This window comes from Bidens hawaiensis, unplaced genomic scaffold, assembly GCF_021521415.1.
Source record: "Bidens hawaiensis isolate Kalapana, Puna unplaced genomic scaffold, B.hawaiensis_p1.1 tig00108771_1, whole genome shotgun sequence".
Classification (NCBI taxonomy): Eukaryota; Viridiplantae; Streptophyta; class Magnoliopsida; order Asterales; family Asteraceae; genus Bidens; species Bidens hawaiensis.
The window spans coordinates 1-8,331 of record NW_027504770.1 but is presented as its reverse complement, the minus strand read 5'-3'; the positions used below and the strand labels follow the sequence as shown (position 1 = coordinate 8,331).

The 8,331-nt window shown below is 34.6% G+C and overlaps 1 pseudogene; it reads right to left on the bottom strand.

Annotated features, from left to right (window-relative positions):
• Window positions 1-317: 317 nt before the first annotated feature.
• Window positions 318-1,693, bottom strand: LOC143608216 (nitrate reductase [NADH] pseudogene; annotated as a pseudogene).
• Window positions 1,694-8,331: the final 6,638 nt, after the last annotated feature.

Below are 8,331 nucleotides of genomic sequence, written 5' to 3'. Positions count from 1 at the left end.
ACAGATCTACAATTATTAAATTACTTTGTGGTACTTGATTCTTCAAGATCCACTTGTTGTTACAGATTCAGTTGATGTTAATAATTATGTAAAATTGTTCTTTTCATTCATAATTAAATAGCTTTCTTTGCAAGCTGCCATATAGACATATAGTACGTGATTAGATTCTATTTTCTCTCAACCTACGTTCTATATTAACCTCAACTTATAAATCAATTGCAATATATATTAAATTAAATGCATAATAATTTTAAATCATACGGTTTTAATGTAGGTAAATAGCATAGGGTATCGCTTCATATCATACCCGTATCAAGTCATTGAATACCCTTTACAAATATTTCAGATTTTCCTACCATACCTAAAATTATCAATATTAACCGATAAAGTAAGATCTTGGAAGACGATTAATACCAGAATAAGCATATCCCCTCAAGGTGTACGGCCTCTGAGTAGTCCATGCGTTAATCGGCAATATCTCCTCGTGGCAGGGTGTCGTAATCACGGAGTTTATGTTAAGCTCGTTGATTATATACTCGGGTTTGTACCACCAACCTACACCACACATACAATATCATCAACATATTTATATATATTTTCCATAAACATAAATAAATCCGAACTCAAAAATATCATATCTCAAATGTTAAGCGTAAATATTATATATTAATTCTATGATTTAGTAACCTTCCGCGTTGGCTAGCTCAGCATCGACGTGTGACGGCGACACACGGTTGTCTTTGTAGTGGTAATAATTCTCGGACGCCGGAGTAGTCACAATAATACGCTTTAACCACTTGACCATCCGACCACCGATGAAGCCCGGAATAACCATTCTCACCGGAAACCCATGATCCGGTAACAACTTCTCCCCGTTTTGCATGTACGCCAATATAATATCTCTCGCCGGATCCATTGCCATCTCGATGCTGATACTGGTTCCGTATTTCGAACCACCGCCTCCAGGAAGATCCTCAGCTCCCTCAAAGCACACGTTCAACGCCCCCTTCTTCCGGCTATAGATCCCGCATCTTTTCAGTATTTGGAACAATGGGACTCCTTTCCAAACCGATGTCGATATCCCGGCAGCGCCCCAGTTGAACCCGATGGTTTGTTTCGTCAAATTCTGTTCCTTGCGCCTGTTCCCAGCGCAAACCAGCGACACTGGGAATTCCCAAGTTGGGAATTCCCTGACCAGCTGGTTCATGGTGAAACGAGCAGGCTGTTTCACCAAGCCGCATATCTCCACGGTCCAGTCGTCCCAACTGGCATTAGGGACTGGACCGTGGTTGCGGACGTAGTGAAGAGGGGCCGGGATGATGAACCCATGGTGCATGAGTTTATTCAACGGTGGCTCCGAGTTGAACGGGTGCTTACCCGTGAGGCGGACCATGGACGGGTTCCGCTCGATCCATTGGTCCGCAGTGCCAACGTCTCGCGGATCGAAAACCGAGATTTCCAATTCGGAGTTAGACTTCTTAATGGCGTCAGCGTAGTCAACCTCGCCCTCCTCGTCACTCGACTGGTCGTGCACCTTATTCAACGTCGAAAAGTCTCTACTACCGGTGGTAAAGTTGTAGCCACGGAAGGGTGAATCGGAACGCTGGTGGTTAGGGCTGAAGGAGCGGGCAACCGTGGTGGCGGATAGACCGGGTTCGTGGCGGAACCGGCGGTTTTCAACGGAGGCCGCCATTTAGTGTTTCAGTCTTCCTATAGGTTTGTATCCGATGTGCCGAGAAAATGAGGCACAACTTTGGCTTAAACAACACACATACTTATATATATATGCATGAAATATTAAAATATAGGTATAATGGAAAAAGGAAAAAAGAAATCCATAGACTAGTAAAAGATCTGGCTGGCAATTCGTTTAGTTGTTTACACTAGCGAAGTAGTGACGTAATAAAAAGCTTTTTATTAAGTCGTCCACATATTATTATGGTATTTGGAAATAGAAAACGTGTGGACGTTGAGAGATTAGGCAGCTCTTGGGAGAGAAAAAGGCCGAGGAAGTGTGTGGGGAAATAAAAGAAAGCCACAAAATATATGAAAAATGAAAAAGTAATGGTCGCAAAAATGAACAAAGACAACATATCCTCTTAAGAGTACTAGATTTTGTATTCCAACCTTTGCGGCACTCGAATACTTGCTTTTTTAATACACTATATTTCTCTTAAGTGTGATTACAAACATTGTTTTAAAAACTGGTTCAAACCGGCCGGTTGAACTGGTTAAACCGGATTTTGCACAACAAGCCGGTATTTTGAGCCCGATATTTTTGGCTAGTTTGCTAGAACATCGTACCGGCGGTTTTTTTCTAAAATACCGGTTTTACCGGTAAACCAATTTTATGTCCAAGAAATTTTTGATATTTGCGGCCTATATTTTATCAAAATTACGTTTAAACCAATAATTAATATTCAAATGTGTAAACTTTATGAATGTTTTTTTTAAATTGAGTGTTTTGGTATTATTTTTTTTAATATAGATTAACTTTTAGATTATTTTTGGGTTATTTTTGAAGTTAAAGTTGTATTTATAGGAAATTATAAGGTAAACTGTTCAGCCGGTTGAACCTCCAGGTATAACCCGGTTCAACTGGTTGTATCATTTTTTAGCCTAATCCGGTACGTGTAAAAAACCGATTTTTAAAACATTGATTACTAATATATAAATATGAACTTTAGTGTTACAAGTGCTTAATTGGGACACCTTATGGCACCGTATTTGATCATGAATTTTGTTTTTTTTTATTTAGTTAGTTATCAAATTGTAAGCAATGAAAACTGACTAAATGCTATTTTTTTCGTTTGAGTTCCGGTACCATAACGAAGCTGACGAAAACCGACCGAATTCACGTAGACTCGCTGTCTCAACGCTCGGGTTTTACCTGTGCGCAAGTTTACCAATCGACGCCCCCCGCCACCCGACTCCCATCCCCAATTGGCTTTTGGTCCACCTTAATTTATATATATATATATATATATATATATATGTATATATATATATATATTCAATTTTTTTAGCTTCAGTATCGTAACGAACTTAATTGAAACCAACCGAATTCGTGTCGTGTTACCGCCTCAATGCCATGATCGACATCGCTCGAATTTTACCACCACCCGGGTTTGCAGATCAAATAAACATCATTTTAAATATTTTGTTTTTTTAATATGTTAATCTTTTTATATGATAATTTGACACGTTACTTTTTTGTTTTAATGCTAAAATTTTATCAGCGGTGTTTATAGCGTAATGAACGTAACTGATACCAATTGAATTCGCGTCGTCTCACCGTTGTAATGCCCAGGTTTTACAAACACCCGGGTTTCAACATTGGGGTTGCCAACTGGCCGGCGCAACGCGCTAGGTTAAAAACTAGTTATGTATAAAATTCAATGGGAAACTCGTACTTTTTAAGGATTACCGGTAAAAATCACACGCTCTAATGACTTTTTGACAGAATTTGCGTTTTCCAAAAACTTCCTAGGCGAACACCACGTACATTTGGTAATTTATAGTGAAATCGCGGAAGCAAAATAGAAAGACGAAACCGATTACAAGATGTTATCAGACAGCTCAGCTGATTTGAGGCTAAAAAAGAAAGTAAAGGATTTGAACCATTTTCTCCAAATAAATGGCTTCTTTTTAAATGCGTCGAGATTTTTTGAAAAACTAGACACATTAAACATAAAGAAATTACTTTTTTTTTAAGAACGGTGACTTTTTTATATTTGGGATTTCGCACTCTTTAAATTTGGAAAGTCTCGTTTGCCCACTCTGGCCTGACTATATTGTTTTAATCGTACCCACGCTGGCTTTTAGAGTTTGTCTTGGACGTTCCGTCAGGAATTCATACCGTCGGCTGCCACTTGACAGTTATGCCACCAGAAGAGCAGAATTCTCCGGCGTAACACATCTATAAATGTAAGTCTTTTTTTTTATTTAGACACAATTACAAAGTTAGTCCCTAACATTTTCCAAAGTTAACAAGATTGGGTACTAACGTTTAAAAGTTGCAGGCATGGTTACTAAAGTTTTAATTTTGTAACAACGTTAGGTATTAACTTTAACTTCCGTTAAAAGTTAATGGAATGTGTATCAACTCGCTGTCATGACACTGTGGTTGATTGTCATGACACATTCTCACTAAATTATTTGGCATATTTGTTTTTAGGAATATTTTAAAACTTTATGTTCTAATTAGCATGGAAGCTAGTGATTTACCGGCGCGTTATGCGACAAATTTGATAGGTAAAACTCAGGCGTTTCAATTGTGAGTCAACGTGAATTCTATCTATATTGACTACGTTCATTACGGTACCCGAACTAAACCTAAAAACTAAATTCGTCATATTAACGTACTTAAAAAATATATAACGTATTATTTTTTAAAATTACCATATTTAAAACAATATTTATTCAGCCGTTAAAACCGGGCATTGTGTTACAGCAGCGAGCTGATGCATATTCAACGGATATTGGTTACGTTAGTAAAGGTATCTTAATAAAAACCAAAATATCTATTTGTTGAAGTAGTATATAAAAGGATTAACATACAAAAAAATTAAAATATTTAAAACGATGTTTATTCGGTCGGTAAAAATCGCGCGTTACGGCGATGAGTTGACACAAATTCTGTTAACGTTTAACAGGAGTTAAAGTTAGTACCTAAAATTGTTACAAATTAAGATCTTAGTACCCATATATGCAACTTTTAAACCTTAGTACCTAATATTATTACTTTAGGTAAACGTCAGGAGCTAACTTTGTAATTATGTCTTTTATTTATTTATTTTCTTTTACTATTTTTATCATATTTATTTTATAGATTTGACAAAATTTTATAAATTAACTAACCAACCTATTTATTTTACAAAAATGAATAATTTTATACTTTTCGTTAAACTATTAATTTACGTTTATTTGAATACGCTATTTATTTTTCTCACTTTTAATTTATATATTTCTTCAAAGTTTAAATAATTAATTAATTAAACAACTTATTTGTTTTATATAAAATAACTTTTACACTTTTATAATTTATTTAATTTTCTTTTATTAATTAAACAAGGTTTTCTTGTTCGTGTTTATTCGTTAAGAAAATGAGTGTGTTCAAATAACAAGTAATACATAAGAAAAGAAAAATATATAACAAACAATTAAAAATAAAATAAACGAGCATCTACTAAGCACTTTCTCGACCGATAACAACGCCTCAAATATGATTTACGATTAACAAATAAACTTTAAACTTCAAATAACTCTATAATACTTTAAAAATAGTAGAAAGTTTATAATAAATGTAAATGATAAAAGTCAATAGCTTAATCAAACAAACAAAAATAAATAAGTTCCAAATATTGTAAAAAATATTTTTATACAAAAATGTTGCTTAATTAATTAATAACATTTACAAAAAGTGTAAAAAATATATAACTATTTCAAGCAAACAAAAATAAACAAATTAACTAATAAAGTATATTAAATATACATTTTTAATAGATAAATAAGTTGGTTAACTAGTAATAAGTTTTTGTTTGTCAAGTCTGTAAAATACAAGTGATAAAAAAATTAGAGGAAAAAAAGAAAAAATATTAAAGGAAACTTACGATTTATAGTCTTAGCGGCCAAAATCGCAAACAAAACTAACGGCCAGGGTGTCATTTGTCCACAAATCCCACTTGGGCTGAATAGGCTATGAAACGTAAACCGCATATGTCAAAATAGCAATTTACTCTTTATTTGTTATTTGTTTTCATTATCCATCTCAATTTCTTCTCGCATATGGTACATCATGAAAATGACCAATACCCTAAAAACACAGTTTACAATTTCAAGTAACAACTAATAAGTTAATTAAACTTTCAATCAAAATGGCCATATTCTTCCATACTTTAAATTAAAACTTTCAATCAAAATGGTCATATTTTTAAATAGTTAGGCCATGGAGTGTGGTTAAGAGAATAAGAGAAAGATAGTTCTATGTGGCATAAATGTTGGAGAATGGTATCATGGAACACCACCCCCTCGTCCTCCCATCACGCATGATGTGATGAGCATGATCACCATCACGCTCGTCACGGAGAATAGTGGGTTTGTTTTGGACCATTAGCTAACGATTGTTTAAAAAAAAGTTTTATTTTATTAATTATTAACCACCTACTACAAATACATCTCTTTAATCCGTTTCCAATTCATCTTTCATCTCCATCTTCATCATTCACCATATTCATCTTCAACATTCTCTAACAAAAAATGGATCCCAACCACTTATTGACTCCGGAAGTAACGCAAGGGTCGGTTGCCGCATTGGACGAGTTTTTGAAGTGGCTACAATACATATAATCCCAATCCGGATCTCAATCACAAGCCGAAAAAGTACAACATATTCAAGAGCTCGGACTAGAAATTGTCCCTGAAACCCAAACTGAACTCGTAAAGAAGAAAAGGACGAGAAAAAGAAGTACGGCCGGCAAGACTAGCCCACAAAGTTCAGCTCCCATTAATGGTTCGGCCAAAGATGAAGAAAGGATAATGTGGACCACAGGCGAGGAAAACACCCTAGCACGGGCTTGGGTTGATGAATCCGAAAATGCAAGCAAGGGTAATGCACAATCGGGACCGTGTTTTTGGGAGGCGGTCACAATAGAATTTCATGAAATCCTACAAAGACCGACGTGCCGCAAAAACAATTCTTTAAACGGAAAGTGGAGAGAGGTGGGAAGAAAGCTAGCGTGGTTTAACAATATTTGCGTCAATGACGAAGAGAATCGAAAAGGTGGCACTTGCGACTCCGATGTGTACAAGGTGACTAACGAACGACATACCGCCAAACACAAACACGTCCTTACCAAACACGAGGTGTTTGGGAAATTGTTCGGTTTTTGTCTGGTATGGCATCTGGTCCCGAATGAGGTTTGGTCCGATGTCGGAGCGCAACTGATGGCACAATAGCTCGTAAGACACTTATCAATAATAAAGTGATATTATTTAATTATTTAAATTCAAATAATCCAAAGTACATCACAAAAATTCAAACATTATCCAAACTTTCAACCAAACAAAACATGAAAAATAAATTGTTTATTTTCTTGATAACCTAAAGTTCAAACTACTAACTTCTTCAATCATCCAAGATATGAACCTGTAACATGTATGAAAATAATATTTGATGAACATAAGGTTGGTGAGCAAAAACACAATTTAATATATATAATAATAAAATCAATTCCCATGCGGATGCGTAATCACAATAATTAACTTGTAACAATAAAATATAAAAATTCATTCATCATGACACTAAGTCAATCTACTAAGATGGCGTAAGATCTTATTAATGAGGATGAGGCCACCAATAGTAAAACAGTAAATACTTTAGCACATTACATGCAACAAAAAATTGAGCAATACACGTAAACGCATACATTAGAATTGTAGTTGAGGATGTGAAATAATAATAATGAGATTTATTTAATACATGTCCTCAAAACATTTAAAAATAAAAAGGGGATGTGATTTACTCACCTTAAGAGTTGGTATGTGAAAGAAGATAATTAAATAGAAGAAACCAACTTAAGTGAGCTGATAAAACCGAACCTGAGAATGCCCTAAAATTTAAATGAGAATTACAAAGTTAAAATCAAACTAAAACATATAAAAATTAATAATAAAACCGAGATTAAACATGGAATATAAAGAAAACGAACTTAAATGAGTGTTTGGTTCGTAGTCGGTACGAATGTCGTTATGAGATCGAATTCGGGTCCAACATGTCCAAAACATAATTACAAACACACGATACTAAAAAGTCATAATCTAATTCGGGTCAATTCATAGTGTAATTAAAAACCCCCAATTTAGTTCTTAACATAAACTCTAACTTGAAACTGATTCTGTTGAACATGAAATCCCCCAAATCCATTGAAATTGGATGAGGGCATTCTTTCATGGGTTAATAACTATCAAGAAAAATACAAACTTACCCGTCATCGTATGTGGAACTAATCAATTGTGAATTAAAAGACCCGTTTGACTTTTATAAGTCAAACCTTGAAGAACATTTGAGCTAGGACTTGAATTCGTGATAGTGAATGGAAGTGGACAAGTTTTGTAGCAGAAAATAATGATATCCTACCTTAGTTTATATAGGAATATGGATTATGCTTCACGCTTATCACCAATTTGACGATAACTCGTTTAAACTCAAAAATGAACAAGATAATCATTAAAAACTTGATAATTATCTCAAATTAAATGATATAATTCGTATGATTAAGATAGAATATGCTTAGGAACATTCTAGATATTTTGTATTTGAACTACAACACG